Source organism: Gymnoscopelus braueri, assembly GCF_963280865.1.
Source record: "Gymnoscopelus braueri genome assembly, chromosome: 20".
Taxonomy (NCBI): Eukaryota; Metazoa; Chordata; class Actinopteri; order Myctophiformes; family Myctophidae; genus Gymnoscopelus; species Gymnoscopelus braueri.
This window is the reverse complement of record NC_137622.1, coordinates 45,902,691-45,922,834: the sequence shown is the minus strand read 5'-3', so window position 1 is coordinate 45,922,834 and position 20,144 is coordinate 45,902,691. Positions and strand designations below refer to the sequence as shown.

Here is a 20,144-nt window from a genome sequence, read left to right as displayed (position 1 = left end):
AAAGAGCCTTAAAAAATCACCTTTCAGGAGGCCAAAAGAGGAGGTAGTACCATTTTCCCGTTAGACAGCCGACCCCCCCCCCTGTTCTTGTACATATCTTCCCCCCCACTTTTTTATTTTTATTTTTTTGGTGTACATAGTGTTATTTAAAAAAAAAAATTCTGCTGTTTTTTTTGTAATGATATTCGAACTGTGGTGCCACTATATATGTCTATGAATTGAATACCAAGGCCCTCATTGGAAACAGGTCCGCAAGGACTTTTATGAACGGACCTGTTAGACAAAGTATTTTAAATGTAACTGTGCTGTTTTGCCTAATAAAATATTCAATCAATCAATCAATCAATCAAACCTATCCACTTCGTGCCTCGTAAGGCCTTTCTTAATAAGTTAAAGGAGAATTCCGGACAAATTAAGTGTTATCTTTGATGTCTCGTTACTCACCTACCGACGTAAAAAGTGGCGTTCTTTTTTTCCATAGATTCCCCTGTCGTCATTTTTTAAACCCCCTCCGTTGTCATAATGGGAGCGCGTGGGTTAGGGAAATTCGTCTATTATAACCGATGCAAAGTTATTTTTTTCTCTACTACGATTCATTGTAGAGTCTCATGATAGTCAAACATGCGCTGAAACTTCCTGCGAGGCTACCGTTAATGGCGAACGATTTAACACTGGATGCTTGTTTCTTTCCAGAACCTGGCAACTCGTGTTGCCGAGGTTTTACGTCGGTAGGTGAGTAACGAGACATCAAAGACAACACTTAATTTGTCCGGAATTCTCCTTTAAGTGCTAAGTGATTTTCTTTGGTTAAAGTAAGTGTTAAATAGCTGTATATTCTGATAGTACTCATTGTGAGTAACAGTCTCTCCAGCTGTCTCTCCAGCTCTTTATTAAACAGAAAATGCATGTTCAGGTCAGGATACCAATTTTATCTAATCAGGATAGAGAACTCAGACAGGATACAGATTAAACAAGTGAAATTAGGACTGTTAACACAAGAAATGAGCATGCAAAATTGGAACTGGAACACTATTAAAATTAAGCTGTACTCTCTTCTGATTGGCTGAAATGTTGTCACCTACCTGAAATTTTATTTTCTGTTTATTAAAGAGCTGGAGACATGGAGACTCATGTTACTGAACATACACTCTATAGCAATGATTAGGTACCATCAGAATATTGTGCTGTAACCTGTCAACAAAAACGTTTTTCTTTTTAAGCAAAACATCACTTACCCTACCTTTAAGTACAGTACTTGAGTAAATGTACTTAGTTACTTTACACCACTGCTTTCCTGTGCGTCTTTCACCAACCAACCACAGTACCACACACACCCCCTGGGTAGACCTGTCTGTTATTGAGCTGGGGTCTATTTCACGAAAGCGGAATACAATTATCCTGGTTTTAAAGGCAAATCCAGGTTTGACAAACCTGCGCTGTTCAGCCTGGTTTATTCAGTTCCACGAACGCCAAGCCGGGCTTAGAAGGAGCGGCTTTGTCGAGCCAGGATCGTTAAACCAGGCTGAATGTGCAAATGTGCGTGCACGTATTCCTATAAAAGACCATGAAAGTCGATAGCAGAATTCTTGAACTTGACCAATCATGGAGCCCAAAACCAGAGCGGCGTTCTTCTCTGTGGCTGAACAGCAGCACTGCAGCAGCTCATGGAATCATACAAGGAAGTAAAATGTATAATGAGCAAGTGTGATGACCCATCCTATTTGTGTCTAGCGTTGCTGTGATAATAATGGTGTTCTGGTTCTGTGTAGGAGGAGGGGACCAGCCTGCAGGGGTGTGCCTAGACGACGAGGCACACCTGACTCCAATCACCTGCTGGAGTATTTAAGCAGGCTGGCCAGAGCCATTCTGTCTCTCTCTCCTACACAGGAAACATTGTTTTGCTTTTGGTTCCTTTTGAGTTTAGTTCTACCTTGTTTCTGCACCTTGCACATACACTACATTCTCACACATCCATACATGCACTACACTACTGATACCACTGACTATACACACCCCATTCTATTTAAATATAACTTTCTGGTTCTTTTGGTTACAAATAAATACATTTAAAGTTAAGTTCCTGTGTGTCGTCTCCCAATTTTGTCATGATTTGAGTCAGTTCATGACAAGATGGGGGCTCGTCACTTTTTAGCCTAAACTAGTGATAATAAAACTTGCGTTTTGATATCACACCATTTAATTTGGTAAATGTAGGCTTTGCTTGTTTGCGGTTGTTCTTAGTTTGAACAAATTGTTTTGGGAGACGCACATAGTTGGTATTTTGGTTGGGGGGAGAGAGCAGTAGGAACTTTTTTTTTTACGGTGCAGGTTTTTGGATTTTGTGAGTGGTTTAGTCCTTGGGGTTCCAGCTCCCGGTAGTTTTCAACAGTGGTTCTCCATATGGGAATCAGTGTTTGTTTTTTTTCCTAAGGTTTAGACTGTGTTCCACAAAAGATGGGATGGGGTGCTACCACTGAGATGCCTTGTCGGAATGGGGGACTCAGGAGGCGCACTGAAGACTAGGGTTGAGCGAGAGAGTCAGTTTGTGGTAGGCAGGTTAGAGAGGGGAGTTGGGCTCCGGGGTCTTTTGCCACTCTTTGGTTGAAACCTTTGCACGTTTTTTTTTTTTTTAAAGGAAAAATGAGTTTGGTCGAGGAGTTTATTCAGGCTCCCTCTGTGGAGCTAATAGATAAATGCACAAAAGAGCAACTGTTAAAAATAGCAGAACACTACAAAGTTGAGATCCGTGACAAGCGGGTCAAATTTAAGGTAAAGGTATTTCTGATTGACAGCTTGGTGACACAGGACGTGTTACCGGAGGAGGTACTATTGGAGGACGAGGGGGAAGATGGTAAAACATTTTCAGTTTTTTCTAGGCAGTTAAGCTTTGAACAACAAAAGGAATTGCTTGAAATTCAACTTGAACATGAGAAAGAGATGGAAAAGATTAAACGAAAGACTGAATTGCTAAAGTTAGAATTGGAGCAGGAGAAATTGAAGTTGAGTGTTCGTGAAGCAAAGCAATTCAATGTGGGGTCTAATTTGAAATTACTTCCCAAGTTTTCAGAGCTGGATCCGGATTTGTTCTTTTCCCTGTTTGAGCGTGTGGCAGACGCCAGGGGCTGGTCTGATGGTGAGCGCACTCTACTTCTTCAATGTGTTCTCACAGGTAAGGCCCAGGAGGCCTATGCTTCGTTATCCATAGCAGAAAGTCAAAAATATGAAGTTGTTAAAAGTACAGTGTTGCGGGCATATGAATTGGTACCAGAAGCTTATCGACAACGTTTTAGGAATTGGAGGAGAAATGAAGATCAAACGTATGTTGAATTTGTGAGAGAGATGTTGGTCCAGTTTAACCGATGGTGTGTAGCGTCAGAGGTTAAAACATTCAAAGAGCTTTGTGATTTACTAACGCTGGAACAATTAAAAAACTGTGTACCAGTTAATATTGCTACCTATATAACTGAGAGAAAAGTTAAAACACCCCAAGAAGCAGCCATCTTGGCTGATGAATACTGTTTAACACACAAAAAGGTAGTTGGTGGTGACTACACGCATCAGACCGGTGGTCCAGTGCGTACGGAAAAACGGTTTGGGGGGCAGGGGGATTCAAGTTTTTCCAAAGTTGAACATAGTTCAGGGAAACAGGATGACCCTAATGTTTGTCATTTTTGCCATCAAAGTGGGCATTGGAAAAAGGAGTGTTTTGCTCTCAAAGCTAGAGAGAAGATGTTAAGTGGTGCACCAATCAAACCGGCCGCTTTGGCTGCACAAATTCCCTCACCGCAGCTAATTGTTAAAACGGAAGGTGTTTCGGACATCAGGTGTTCCACTGGGTGTGACTCTAAGGCTGAGTATTCAGCATTTCTTTCAGAGGGTTATGTAGCACTGCCTGGTAAAAAGGCAGTTAGAGTTAACATCTTGAGAGACACAGGTGCATTATATACTTTTATCCGTCAAGGTGTAATTCCATTGTCCTCAGGTTCAGAGACGGGCGATTGCATTTTAATGCGAGGTATGGGTATGCAGATCATTCCCGTACCCCTCCATAGAATGACCATTGTCTGTGGGTTGGTTAGTGGGGAGGTGGTGGTAGGAGTGCGTCCTGAGTTACCAGTAGAAGGGGTTGACATAATCCTTGGTAATGATTTGGCAGGGGATAAAGTGTGGCCTAAAGGAAAGTCTAGGCTGTGTCATGTGAATCTGGTGAAACCATACGGTTCTCGTGTGTCGGCGTCCCAAAGCTCCAGTGACGTCCCTTACGTTGAGCCTTCATTGTGCATAGGCACGGTGGGTGGTTCTTCGGCGGGGGAGGTTAATGGAGGGGGAGATTGGCCGGCAGATGAGAATGTGTTACAAGTACGGGTAAACGGCTCTGAGGCACTAAAAGCTTTACCAAAAGTACTTGGACATTTGGATGAGACAAAAAGGAAGGAGTTGGTTTCTATGGTTAATAGCTGTCCTTTGCTATTTTCAGACACACCATCACAGACACATCTGATAGAGCACGCTATTGTTATTGGAGATGAAACACGAGCCCAACTGGATAAGGAGGTTAGGTATATGCTAGATAACAATTTGGCAGAACCTTCAAATTGCAGTTGGGACTCTGTGTGTCTTTTGTTTAAAAAGCCCACTTTTCGACCTTACACAGACTTAAGAAAGGTCAACAGTGTTACAAAACCTGAGTCGTTCCCTTTACCACGCATGGAAGATTGCCGTAGACCAAGTAGGTTATGCTGTTGTGGTAACTTTGACTGATATTCTGAAGTCTAAATTAAAGTTATTTGGTCATAAGGCTGTGCTGTGGAAAATGTAAAACTGCCTGTCTATTTACTCTGTCACTCATCACTCTTAATACTGTTTCTACAGGTGACTGAGGGGGTGAGCTGGTGGTGGGATGGATGGGTCAGGTATTAGTATGATTGATGAGAACTGTAAAGTGGAATTAAATGTTACGGAGTACCTAGTTGGTCTCCTATCTTATGGGGGGGGGGTGTGATGACCCATCCTATTTGTGTCTAGCGTTGCTGTGATAATAATGGTGTTCTGGTTCTGTGTAGGAGGAGGGGACCAGCCTGCAGGGGTGTGCCTAGACGACGAGGCACACCTGACTCCAATCACCTGCTGGAGTATTTAAGCAGGCTGGCCAGAGCCATTCTGTCTCTCTCTCCTACACAGGAAACATTGTTTTGCTTTTGGTTCCTTTTGAGTTTAGTTCTACCTTGTTTCTGCACCTTGCACATACACTACATTCTCACACATCCATACATGCACTACACTACTGATACCACTGACTATACACACCCCATTCTATTTAAATATAACTTTCTGGTTCTTTTGGTTACAAATAAATACATTTAAAGTTAAGTTCCTGTGTGTCGTCTCCCAATTTTGTCATGATTTGAGTCAGTTCATGACAAGAAAGGAAACACGGCCGCAATAAATATAGATCCAGGGAGAAAGCGTTGACCCCCGACAGGGGTCCGGGGTACACGGGGGGCTGGGGGTCCACGGGGGGCGGGGGTCCACGGGGGGCGGGGGTCCACGGGCGCCATAAGACCTTTTTTTTCCGGGCTTGTAGATCTTCGATTTTCGCATAAGAATTGAATAAGTGTGGAAAAACTCATTGGTTTACGATAGGAGTCATTGGACTAACAGCTATTTCACAAAACTTGAAGAACAAGGCACTGGATTAATAAAGCTTGGCTGTTAGCCTGGCTAACTTCACAGCTAAATTGGATAAACATATCCAGGTTTACTGGCTAAGTTAATCTGCTGAGCTAACTCAGCTTTCGTGAAACTGATTCATGGTTGATCCTGGATAATTTAAGCCAGGATAGCCGATTAAACCCGGTTTATCCCTAATCCAGGTTTCTTGAAACGGGCCCCAGGCCAGTAACTTTTTGAAAACGCCACCTTTTTGAAAACGCCATCAAAGCCTAAGAAACCACCAGCACAATATCCCATATCCTTCATCAGATAAATAATAATGGGACTGGGGTAAGGGAATATAAGAAAATAGGACATTTTATAAGTAGCCTAAATATTAATTAACTACAGCCTTTTTGTTATTATCGTGAATTCACTTGTCCATGGACCATGACATGTAGGCTATTATATTCTTATGGGCCGCCAGGCGCAAATATGTATTGTTTATAGGCTAGGCTATGTGCATTTGCATTATATATTATTATTATTATTATTATTATCATTATTATTATTATTATTATTATTATTATTATATAAAGTTACTAATGGATACAGGGAAATGCAATGTATTTCATCATTTGCGCCACAGCTAATCCGATTGAAAACAGGTCTATGTATATGTCACAGGGTGAATGGAGAACCAGGTAGATTGAAGACAGAGCGCTCGTTTTTAGGCACGGGGCTTCGGGGCGAGGCGGGGCTTTTCGAGATGGGGTTTATTAGCGAGGCTCGCGAGGAGGAGAAGGAGGACGCGGCGCTGCGAGGCGGGGGTTTATTACGTGAGGCTGAGAAATAAACCGTCCTCCTTCTCCTCCTTCTCCCCCGAGGAGAAGGAGGAGGGTTTATTTCGCGAGGAGGAGCTCCTCCTCGCGAAATAAACCGTTCTCCTTCTCCTCCGAGGAGGAGGAGAAGGAGAACGCGGAGAGGCGGGGCTTTGATGTGCCGACGCGGACCTGTCTTTTGTTGTTCCCCCCCACATAGCAACCAGGAAGCTACGCTAGGGGAACGCTGAACACGCGTGCACACGCACACGCTTGTCCACGACGGAGGCGCGCCGACTTAGTGGAGCTTGAGGCCGAGGAAGCGCGCCCTCGCGCCTCCGGGCGCGAGTGCCCGCGCTGACCGGCCGATGCTCTACTAGTCGACTCAGCGCCGTTTGAGTTGTAAACCGATAGGGACAGAATAGTTCTTTTCATGGATCACTGTGTGTGTGTGTGTGTGTGTGTGTGTGTGTGTGTGTGTGTGTGTGTCAGGGAGAAAGTAAAACAAAAGCCAGAACACAATAAAAGTATCTTAACAGTCCTGCTTTCAATAAACCAAAAAAAGCATGAGCGCGTGTGTGTGCGTGTGCGTGTGCGTGTGTGTGTGTGTGTGTGTGTGTGTGTGTGTGTGTGTGTGTGTGTGTGACTGACTGTGTGTGTGTGTGGTCGCAGCCATATATGTTTGTGCACAAGCCTGGCTTGTGGCTCCCTCTAGTGTTGCTTCTACAGAATTGCTGGGTGGGTGGTAAAAACGACCACGCCTTCTTCAATCTACCTGGTTCTCCATTCACCCTGTAACATATACACCAGATCGGATTAGATCACATCCCATGTAAACACTTGATCCAAAACCTTCAATCGGGTTTATTTTAATCAGATTGGAAGAAAAGCGTCCATGTAAACGTGGCTACTGACACTCCCTGGTAAAATAAAGGCTAATATAATAACAATTATTATTTAGCTATTCAGGTGAACTATCCATTTAAAGGTAGGGTAAGTGATTTGCTTTTTTAAGACCTGGAACCCATCTGTGTCACTTTAGATTTCTTTGGCTATTAAAAAATAGCAGATATACAAGCTCATAGAACGGCACCGAGTGCCGCGCTTTGAGCTTGTAGATCTGCTATTTTAGAAAAATCTTGAAAAAAAATGTTTTAGATTTTTTCAAAAAAGTTAGGATTTAGATTTCTTTTAAGAATAGCCTCAGGTCTTAATGGGTTACATAAGTGTTAAATAGCTCTATATTGTGATAATACTCATTGCTATAGAGCACACTTGGGCAACATACGGCCCCTCAATACGGCCCGCGACGTCTTCAAAGGAAAAACAAAAACAAAGCAAAAATATATAACAGGCAGCATTATATAAGTGGCTTTCAATTAAATTAATTTTACTAAGTTCCAACAGAGGGCGCTGACGTGCTGTTTTTTGCAACTGTGTTCCAGCAGCGGTCACGTGCTCATTCTGCAGCCAGGCGGCCCTATCAGAGAGATGCCAGTCGCGTGCCGGAAACAGTCGATCTGTAAGCTCACAACATGGCTCAGCCACAAGGAGTTGTGAGCTTGTAGATCGGCTATTGTCAGTGCACATGCACAACACGACGGACACAACAGGTTGTGTTGCGGTGATGAAAGAAACAGAAAGATGAATGCAAAAAAGCGAAAAGTTGACTCGGAATGTCGTGTCTTTAACAAAGAGTGGACATCTAAGTTTTTTGTCACATGTGTAGACAAAAAGGTAATATGTTTGATATGCAACGAGAGTGTTTCTGTGTTCAAAGAATACAACATCAAGAGACATTATACGACCAGACATGCCAAATATGGTGCGAACATGTCATCGCAGGAAAGAGAAAAAGAAGTCCTGAAACTGGCCTCCAGATTAACTACCCAGCAGAATACTTTAACAAAGCAGTCGACCATTCAAGAAACGGCAACGAAAGTTAGCTACGTACTGTCACACAGGCTCGCAAAACATAGCAAGCCGTTCTCTGATGGTGAATTTGTTAAAGACTGTATGTTGATTGCAGCTAACATGGTTAGCTGCAATGGGCACTGAAAAGAAAACCCAGTTCGAAAATATCAGTCTCTCTCGTCGCACAGTCACAAGGCGTGTGGAATTAATTGATGAAGACTTGTCTGCTGAATTGTCAAAAAAGGCAGATGACTTTACATATTTTTCCATCGTACTGGATGAGAGCACAGACATCAAAGATACTGCCCAGCTACTTATTTTTATTCGAGGGATCAATGACAAGTTTGAAATAGTGGAGGAATTTCTTGCCATGGAGTCAATGAAGGGCACAACAAGAGGAGCAGATCTCTACGACCGGGTGTCAGGCTGTTTGGAGAGGCTGAACCTGCCATGGAATAAATTGCTGAATGTGACAACAGATGGATCTCCAAACCTCACTGGCAAGAACATCGGTCTCCTGCGGAGACTGCAGGACCGGGTAAGAGAGGACAACCCCAGCGCAGATTTGATCTGCCTACACTGCATAATTCACCAGGAATCCCTGTGTAAATCTGTTTTGCAAATGGAGCATGTCGCTAAAACGGTGGTGAAAATCGTCAACTTTATTCGTGCCTGAGGGCTTAACCATCGCCAGTTCATCCAGCTGCTGGAGGAAAGGGAAACGGAGCACACTGACTTGCTCTACCACTCGAATGTTCGCTGGCTGAGCCTGGGGAAGGTGTTTCAACGTGTGTGGGAATTGAGAGCCGAAATAGCGACGTTCCTGGTCACTGTTGGGAAAGCTGAAGATTTTGCAGAGTTGCAAGACCCGGATTGGTTGTGTGACTTTGCATTCGGGGTGGATTTATTGGGGCATCTTAATGACCTCAATCTGAAGCTGCAGGGAAAGAATGCTTTTGTGCACGAGCTGTATTCACATGTGCGAGCGTTCAAAGCCAAGCTCACCCTGCTTTCCCGACAAATGAATAACAAGTGCTTCACACATTTCCCAACGCTTGCGACCCTGGATGTGCCCGCAAGCCACACTGACAGATACAGCACTACTCTCACAAACCTCCACAGCGAGTTCAACCGCCGTTTCTCTGACTTTGCGAAGATAGAACCGGAGCTGGAGCTGGTGTCCTCTCCCCTTTCAATCGACAGCGAGAAAGCCCCCCCAGATGTGCAACTAGAACTGATTGACATCCAGAGTGACGCTGCTATCAAACAAAAGTTTACTACATGCACGCTGGACAGTTTTTATGGCTCTCTGAATGAAACGCAGTTTCCAAACCTGCGCAAGCACGCACAGAGGATGCTTGTTTTGTTTGGCTCCACTTATGTGTGCGAACAAACCTTTTCTGTGATGAACTACAACAAGTCACGCTACAGATCACGCCTGACAGATAACCATCTCTCCTCTGTGCTGCGCATTTCAACATCAGAAATGACGCCAGACTTTGATGGACTTGTAAAGAGAGCTGACCGTCCCAATTGTTCCCATCAGGCTAAATAACGGGTAGGCAAAGCTTTTCGTGATGAGAGTGTCATTCATAACTACCCCACTCTCATATTACTTATTGTTGCACAACCAAAACAGAAGAGACAATGAATGTAATGTATTTCTGTTTCTGTTTCCCCCTCTTTTTTATTTTTTTTGTTGTACATAGTGTTATTTTTTTTGCTGTTTTATTTTTTAATGATATTTGAACTGTGGTGCCACTATATATGCCTATGAATTGAATACCAAGGCCCTCATTGGAAACAAGTCCGCAAGGACTTTTATGAACGGACCTGTTAGACAAAGTATTTTAAATGTAACTGTGCTGTTTTACATTTTTTGCCTAATAAAATATTCAATCAATCAATCAATGTTTAACAGTTTTTTCATGAACAGTAAAAGTTGTTTTGCTGTCATTCAGTGATGCAGATCTGATTGGTATTAAAAGTGAAAACAGTCACACACAGTTATACAAGAAATAACAGAACAAAAAATGATTTGAGTACAGTTAATTCATGTTTATATTCATGAATATGCCACCTATGTACAAAGTTGTGCCTGTGAATATTACAAATGTCTCAATTCTTTGATGCAATGCAGGTATGTACTCAAAATATTAATTAAAGGTTTATACTTGTGAAACAGTCAGCCTTGAGTCCATATTTATAAATGCAATGTGTTTCATAAGTGACCTATGAAGTGGTGAATATCAAACAACTGGCAATATATAAATTGTAATTTAAAAGTTGATAATGCACTGAAGTGGATGTTTATCTTTTTATTGCAACCTCAGAGTACACCAGAGTGACACATACAGCTGTAAAAAAATATTTTGAAACTGAACATTATTGTGTTGTGAAGTAAGGACGCAGGCCTTCAGGCTGGGTTAATAGCCTATTGTATGGAGTTACATTTGTGTCTTTATTAACCAAACAAAAGAAAAACATTTGAGAGAGAAAAAATATAAACAGAGCAAAGAATAGTTTTGAATGAAAACAAATTAAAACAGCAAGCAAAAAATAATAATTTGTAAGCAAAGGAAATTATATAAACAGAACAAAAAACTATTTTTAATTAAAACAAATTAAAAACGCAATCAAAAAAATATATTTGCAAGCAAAAAAATATAAGATTTGAAAGAAAATAAAAAATAATTGAGAACAAAACTTTTAAAATTCAAGAGTAAAAAAATAAGGAAAAACGGTTTAAACTACATAAAACAAAATACTTAGTAAAATGTTTGGGTAATAATGTGTTGTGCTAAATAAAATGTTTTTAATGTTTTTTTTCCTCATTTGCGAATGAAAGTTGTTTTTTCTGATTGCAAAATGCCTTCTCTCTCAAAACCTATGTCTTTGGTCTCGATTTTTTTTTCTCTCTCTTGGATTTGTTTGTGTGAGGGGTTAAAGTTCAGAAGGCGGGTCCTACGCTGATAGATGTAAGACACCTCTCCATTGGTCACTTGGAGTCTGAGTGACAGCTCCCCCTTCCTTATGTAGCTTGTTGAATGCAGGGATGGAGGTGTGTTACGGCCAGCATGGTTTTTTGATTGATTGAATTATTAGCAGTTTGCAAAAAAAACATGAAAGTATAATGCAAGGTCAGCTAAGAGTATTTAAAACCCAAGAAAGATGACTTGTTTCCATTGGGGTCCTTTGTACTCAATTCATAGAGACATTTAATGACAGACAGATATACACTACTATGCAAAACATCATAAAAACAAAAACAAAAACAAAAACAATATGTACAGTAAACAGTTTGAGTAAACAGATTGATGGAATACTTTATTAACAGTAGGATACAGAGGTACAATTGTACAATGATTGTTATAAGGATAACACAAAAAGGCTTGTTTACATTGTGGTCCTCTGGGACTGAGTCAGGTCAGAGCTCCATTCCAGCTCTGGACGCTACACTATTCGTTACAATATTGAGCATTTTAGGCTATTAGCAATTCAGATGATTCCCTAATGTTAGGTTTCTGTTCTACTTACAGTTTGTGATCTGTATTTAAAATTGTTGTATTGTTGTTACTGTTATAGTAGGCCAGTGGTTCCCAAACTTGGGATCGGGACCCTCAGAGGGGGTCCCCAGATTAGCTTAATGGGCAACATTGCTTTCTCTCTCAACAGCAAACAAACCAACCTATACAGTATAAGTGTATACAGGGTAACACATTTCTAAAGTGACAATTTAATGACTTTTAAGACCTTTTTAAGGCATTGTGCGCTTGTAGTTCGGCTATTTTCACAATATTTATCTGTGGAACCGAGTCAAACTAAATCTAATGCCTACAATTTCAAGTGCTTGTCAGGGTGGGTGGTCCCCAGTTCAAGTATGATTATTTTGGGGGGTCCCCAGTTCAAATATGATTATTTTAGGGATTCACAGCCTGAAGCACACTATCAGACGAAACGTTTCCAAAGCAGTCTATCTGGAATGGGCCTGGCCAATAGGCCAGTCACTTCAGCCTTGCCTTAATTAGAATAACGAATATAACATAAAATAATGTAGCTTTATTTTATAATTTCAAAGGGTTCCCAAATGTTTCAGGCTGTGAATCCCTAAAATAATCATACTTGAACTGGGGACCCCCCAAAATAATCATACTTGAACTGGGGACCACCCACCCTGACCCAGGCATTAGATTTAGTTTGACTCGGTTCCACAGATAAATATTGTGAAAATAGCCGAACTACAAGCGCACAATGCCTTAAAAAGGTCTTAAAAGTCATTAAATTGTCACTTTAGAAATGTGTTACCCTGTATACACTTATACTGTATAGGTTGGTTTGTTTACTGTTGAGAGAGAAAACAATGTTGCCCATTAAGCTAATCTGGGGACCCCCTCTGAGGGTCCCGATCCCAAGTTTGGGAACCACTGGCCTACTATAACAGTAACAACAATACAACAATTTTAAATACAGATCACAAACTGTAAGTAGAACAGAAACCTAACATTAGGGAATCATCTGAATTGCTAATAGCCTAAAATGCTCAATATTGTAACGAATAGTGTAGCATCCAGAGCTGGGATGGAGCTCTGACCTCAGTCCCAGAGGACCACAATGTAAACAAGCCTTTTTGTGTTATCCTTATAACAATCATTGTACAATTGTACCTCTGTATCCTACTGTTAATAAAGTATTCCATCAATCTGTTTACTCAAACTGTTTACTGTACATATTTTTTTTGTTTTTGTTTTTATGATGTTTTGCATAGTAGTGTATATCTGTCTGTCATTAAATGTCTCTATGAATTGAGTACAAAGGACCCCAATGGAAACAAGTCATCTTTCTTGGGTTTAAAATACTCTTAGCTGACCTGGCATTATACTTTCATGTTTTTTAGTTTTTTTTGCAAACTGCTAATAATTCAATCAATCAAAAAACCATGCTGGCCGTAACACACCTCCATCCCTGCATTCAACAAGCTACATAAGGAAGGGGGAGCTGTCACTCAGACTCCAAGTGACCAATGGAGAGGTGTCTTACATCTATCAGCGTAGGACCCGCCTTCTGAACTTTAACCCCTCACACAAACAAATCCAAGAGAGAGAAAAAAAATCGAGACCAAAGACATAGGTTTTGAGAGAGAAGGCATTTTGCAATCAGAAAAAACAACTTTCATTCGCAAATGAGGGAAAAAAACATTAAAAACATTTTATTTAGCACAACACATTTTATTACCCAAACATTTTACTAAGTATTTTGTTTTATGTAGTTTAAACCGTTTTTCCTTATTTTTTTACTCTTGAATTTTAAAAGTTTTGTTCTCAATTATTTTTTATTTTCTTTCAAATCTTATATTTTTTTGCTTGCAAATATATTTTTTTGATTGCGTTTTTAATTTGTTTTAATTAAAAATAGTTTTTTGTTCTGTTTATATAATTTCCTTTGCTTACAAATTATTATTTTTTGCTTGCTGTTTTAATTTGTTTTCATTCAAAACTATTCTTTGCTCTGTTTATATTTTTTCTCTCTCAAATTATTTTCTTTTGTTTGGTTAATAAAGACACAAATGTAACTCCATACTATTGTAGTTTAACATAATTCAGCACTGTGTGTTTTAAGTTTCAATTCAAATTTCCAGTGTGCGGCCCTTCATTCACTTTATAAAAGTCAATGTGGCCCTCTGGAAAAAGATGTTGCCCACCCCCGCTATAAGAGTGTTTGTTCAGTAAAAGGAGTCTCCATGTCTCTCCAGCTCTTTATTAAACGAAAGAACATGCATTTTCAGTGCTCTCTCCTGATTGGCTTAAATGTTGTCACCTACCTGAAAATGTATTTATATTGTGTTTACTAAACAGCTGGACAGACGCTGTGACCGAACAAACGCTCTGTAGCAATGATTACTATCAGAATATAGTACCTTTTAACAAAACAAAACAATAATACCAAAGGATAACTTTATTATTTCCCATCCTGAATGACAAGCCTAATATTATTATTGCATTTGGCTATGTGCAATAACTGCAAGCCAATGTTCAGAGGCATTGTCAGTATTTGTCTTAATTTCTTTAATTCATATTTCTTTAGTCGCCAATAATTGTAACCGTATAACTGTAAGCCAGTGTTTTAAGACATATTGTCTTGTATTCCTATAAAATAAATGGTAAAAATGCATTCTACATGCATTAATACAAAAATAAAAAATGATTGGATCGGTGATTGCTATCGGCCTGATTGGACCACGTCTATTTATAACCAGTAACATTGACTCGCTTACTATGTTCCACTGTATTTTAGTGTTTTAGAATGGTATAACAATTAATTGTATCTATTTCATTATGGAATTTACTTGATTATTAAAACTTAATCTATTTTTGCTTGATAACTGGTAATTTTAGGTTGTTTTTTAATGCCAGTGGAATATTAACGATAAGCCGCGGAATCAAGAATTGTTCTCCGCGGAATCAAGACTTGCTCTCCGTGGAATCTAGACTTTTTCTCCGCACTTTCCTGGGGGGACTAGGAAGGTTATAGAGGTAAATATAGCTGCAAGCAACAACAAGCGGTTTCGAGGGAGAGGGAGAGAGAGAGAGAGAGAGAGAGAGAGAGAGAGAGAGAGAGAGGGGCAGTTAGAGAGAGAGAGAGAGAGAGAGGCAGTGAGAGGCAGAGAGAGAGAGAGAGAGGCAGTGAGATAGAGAGGCAGTGAGAGAGAGAGAAAGAGAGGCAGTGAGAGAGAGAGAGAGAGAGAGGCAGAGAGAGAGAGAAAGAGAGAGACTAATGAGGAGTGAGTGAGGGCAGGTGTGATTATGGATTGAGAGGGAGTGACAGCAGGTGAGGTGGGTGGATCCAATCCATGGGAATAGGCCAGGGGGAGTGTTGCACACTAGGAGGACTCTTCTACAAGAACATATGTCAGAATTGATATGTCAAATTGACAAACAAATACTGTCAAATGCCATTTCATCTTGTCTTTAAAAAGTGAACATGCATTAATGAAGAAAGTCATGATTTTTGTTCAGTAAATTATATTTGGACTGGTTAAATTGGGGTTTGAACCAGGGACCTGCATACTTGCAGGTAGACAGTGTACTGACTGAGCCATTGGATAGACAGAATTGGATTTCATGTGTGGTAAGTTATCATACAGCATGGATTGCTTATTATATATCTACAAGCTCATAACGCATCACATTGTAGACCGGCTGTATGTGGTTACTGTAGGTGTTGTATGAATAATTAAATCTGCAAAGTGACAAGTAACTAAAGCTGTCATATTATGCTGTAATTGTAGTAGAGTAGAAGTAACACAAATGAAAAGTAAAGTAAAAGTACCTCAAAATTGTACTGTGCATTGTAATCACTTGTATTGGTACTTGAGTAAATGTAAATAGTTACTTTTCAGCACCATTGAGGAGCCAATGACTGACAGGCTAGGTATTACCAGGTGCACTGATTGCTAGAGTGCAGAGGGACATGGGTTGATATTAATGGTCTTAACTCAAAATGTATATATCACATAGCTTTTTTTTTTTTGATTAAATCGGAGTGATGTAGTGTAAAAGTTGCACGTTCATATAATGTCAATGTATATTGCTTCTTCTGTCTGGGCAGCTCAGTTGGAAGAGCTCTTGACTCTGAACCGCAAGGTCATGGGATCGAATCCTGGCAAAAGCAACACAGCATATGAGTAATTTAGTTCCCTGGTGTATAGAGCATTGTTACAGGTATAGACTCATGTGTTTGTTAATGTTGCTACACTTTAAATGGCCATGGCCAATAACGTGGCATCGGGCGCTTAAAGTTAAACATTTGAAAAACTACACATTATTTCAAAGAAAAAAGCCACCAGGCCACTAATGAGTTGTGAGTGAAGACAGGTGTGATTGGTGATGTGTGAGAGCAGGTGAGAGGGGTGGATCCAATCCATGGGAATAGGGGGAAGGTTGCTGACTAGATGACTCTTTTCTACACCCACCGTCACTAACCTTCACCTCAGTAAAACAACGACCTAACCTCAAGAAACACTATTTGTAAAACTAAGAATTCCAAATGATGATCAACTCAACGCATTGTTGGGGAAACGGATCGAACCAGCAACCTATGGATTCACAGGCTGCCTCTCTTCTCATTGAGCTAGAGATATGGCCTCCCTGATGGTGTCTGTTGATATCTATAGTTTTTTCCGTCCGTTACGAACCAAGCCTCTGTTTCGCTAACTACTCTAGATCACTGGTTCACAAAACATTTACCAATAAAGTTTTTTTTTGTCTTCTCGGAATGGAAACTAGTGAAAATAGTCGATCTACAAGCTCACAACGCGTTGCTATCTGAAAAGTTGTGAGATTGTAGATTTTTAAAAATTGCACATGTCTGAATTAACAGGGTCATGTTTTGTACAATGCAATTTAAATGTAAACTGTAATGAGTGGGATTTGAACCGGGAACCTTCGGAACATGAGGCTAACATTTTACTGATTGAGCTATTCAATCCACAGCCTTAGTCAGTGAGAAAGGAGAATCCAACAAAACAAAACAAAAGGGGGAATGAGGTACATCATACATTGAAAATAACTACCCTCAAATAAGCGTTTCATGTTATATTTAACAATTGCACATTTATTCATTGATACAGTCATGTTGTGTGCAATGCAATTGAGATGAAGTCTGCATGAGGTGGGACTTGAACCGGTGACCCTGTGGTTTCAAGGCAGATGATTAAGCAATCAAGCCATTGGGCCAACAGACCTGAACTGGTGAAAAAGGAGCTAACACATTTGACACAGTTTCACGCAAATTGCTCAGAAATCCTGGGTTTAAATGTTTTAAAAACTGCTCAATATGGCGTAAAATCTAAGGGCGGAGCTTACTGCTCAAAGTGATAGATGTGTTCCTCATGAGTCAAGGCACATGTGTAAGCAAGTTTCACGGCTGTCGGCCAAACGAGGCATGACTTTTGCCTGTTTAAGGTTTTCATTTTCCAAAAATTGCTATAGCGCCCCCCTTTGACCAATTGGAGTAATATTGGTGATACTTGGAATGACCCTCTACATTATTGCAAAGTTTCAAACAAATGTGAGTCTGCATGTACGTGTTAGGGGCAGACGAATACATTTCATAAAACTGCAATATTTATTGGCTTATAAAAGCTTAACGTTTTCACTTATGGAAAATCCGCTTGCTCACGTTTGTTGGCAGAGGTCCAAAGTTCATGTGTAAAACGTTTCGTGCAGATTGCTCAAAGATCTCAGGAGAAGATAGATTTTTACTGTTTTTCATATAATTAAAAATGGTGAGAAATCTAAAGGTCAGAGGTCAAAAGTCAGAGTATGAAAGTTGTTAGGCATGAGGAGACGCATGTGTGTATCGATGTTTCATGGCTGTAGGTCAAACAGGGCATGAGTTGTACCTGTTCAAAGTTGGCATTTTCAATTGAGTGCTACAGCGCCACCCTTTGGCCAATGGTTGTGAGTTTCGGGTCTTTGCCGTTTGGCATAGCCCTCTACCATATTGCCGAGTTTCGTAAAAAGTGACCACACGGTTAGGCCAGAACTGCAAAAAGTGGCGGAAGAATAGCGAAAGTGTAGAGATGTAATAAGGCTTCGAGCCTGATAGGCCTCGAAACCTATTTTGGTTTGTGTAACTGGACTATTGTTGTATGTTCACACTTACAACATTCAGAACGCCTGCAGACAGCGTCAGTGCACAAATAATGAGCATTTATTATCAATAGCTACTGTATAATTAATTAATACAGTTATTCATATTATGACGCTGGCTATGTATATTAACTTACTGCACTGAGCTCCTTCCAGACTCGTTGTTTGTACATCTTCATCACACAAAATTGTAATTTTAGCAGTCAGCTTAGATATTCCTCTTTCATTGTTCAACATCCAAATAAATCGTGTTTGTGTGAATTATTTCAAAAGTGGGTTCGATTCTATTAACCCTTTAAGACCGGGAAGGCATCATCTATGTCATTTTAAGATTTCTTTGGCTATTCAAAAATAGCAGATCTACATACCGCGGCACCGAGTGCCGCGCTATGAGCTTGTAGATCTGCAATTTTTTAAATTTGTGAAAATGTGTGCAAATCTTGGAATATATATTTTTTAAAGAGAACATTTGTCAAATATTTAGTTCCAGGGACGCCCAAAAGTTCATGATTTTTTTTAAAATAGCAGTTCTACAAGCTCATAGCGCGATGAGCTTGTAGATCAGCTATTTTTGAAAAGCCAAAGAAATCTAAAATGACAGCGATGCGTTCCCGGATTCAATGGCTTAAAGGAGTATTTCACCTAAACAATGACTTACTTTCTATCAATTACACACCCCATGAAGCCTTGAATTCATAGATTTTATTTAGTTTTTGTTGCATTCCTAAGCCAATAATTTGATGACCGGGTGTATTTCCGGCTTCAAGGGGTGTGCAATTGATAGAAAATACGTCATTTTGTGGGGTGAACTACTCCTTTAAATAAGTATTCATAGATTCTTATTTATTTATTATTATTCAAAATAACTCATAAGTAACTCATGGGAGGGACAAATCTGACATCAATCTGGCACCAACCCCCCCCCCCAGGATTGGCGCACCTGTTAAGTTGTAATACAAGCAGACAGCCACCATATGTTGACTAAATGTTATATTATTGGGCCTGATTCACTAAGCGTGGATACGCACAGGCTTTATGCTTGTGTCCTGTGGATGCAGTGGTGGTTGGTTTAATGTGTCTTTTCTTAAAAAGATGCGTCACAGAGACGCAGGACGTGGGCCGTTCAATATCTCTGTAGTTATACAGTGTTATGCTGTGTTTACACTGGCAGCTATTATTCCTTTTCAATGGAAACCAACAACATGAAGATGTCAACGTTTGTTGCTGCTACAAAATCTACAAAGCTATTTGTACAATCCAAGTTGAGCTGGTTTCAACTGCAGCTACAATGATTCAAACTACAAAAGCTTCAAAAGGGTTGTTTAACACTCGCATGACTGAGGTTTCATTCTCCTCCACCAAGCCTGAAAAAATATCATTTTGATCCCCAAATCAGGCTATCCTATTGGCCACTGTCTCCCCTCTCTGCTCCAGACTAGTTCACACTTTCTCCCCCAAACAGTGGGGGGTTCCATTGTCTTCTAAAAAGCTGAGAGTTGAAAATGGGTTGCCAAATTTTGAGAGAGAAATAAGCAGGCTCACACACACCCCCTTTTAAAGTTGCAGCCGCGCACGCACACATAAAAATGCATGAAGCTCTAATCTAAACAAGTATGAAAAGATATTTATATCTGCAAAGTAACTAGTAACTAAAGTTTTCAAATAATTGTAGTGAAGTAAAAGTACAAGATTTGCCTCTGAGCTGTAGTGGAGTAGAAAAGTATTACCATTATAATGTAATTATATATATAATTATAATATTAATAATAATAGAAAGACGTGAAAAACAAGCCCAAAGTCGCTTATAATAAGCAGACATGGCAACATAGACTCGCATAGACTCGCTGCTGCAGCTCGTCTACGGGCCGCTCTGCGGGGGGTCTAGAGGTGTCAACTGCTCTTCCCTGGGGGAGAGAGGGGGAGAGCGGTCAATTTAGCCGAAATATAACGGTTGGGATGGTATATATGGTATATATTTCATATTTATAATACGTTTCAGAAGAAAAAACGGAGATGATTTGAAACAAATATTTAGGAAAAGTCATGAAAGGGGAACTTTCTCAGAGCTTCATGAGAGAAGATAATCCACTTTAAATTCTCAAAATCG

At 40.2% G+C, this 20,144-nt stretch overlaps 1 protein-coding gene across 1 annotated transcript in view; it reads right to left on the bottom strand.

Moving 5' to 3' along the window:
- The window catches only part of LOC308075752 (uncharacterized protein), a 183,717-nt gene that overhangs the window by 103,961 nt on the left and 59,612 nt on the right, over nt 1-20,144 (bottom strand). The gene's annotated exons all lie outside the window — the stretch shown is intronic.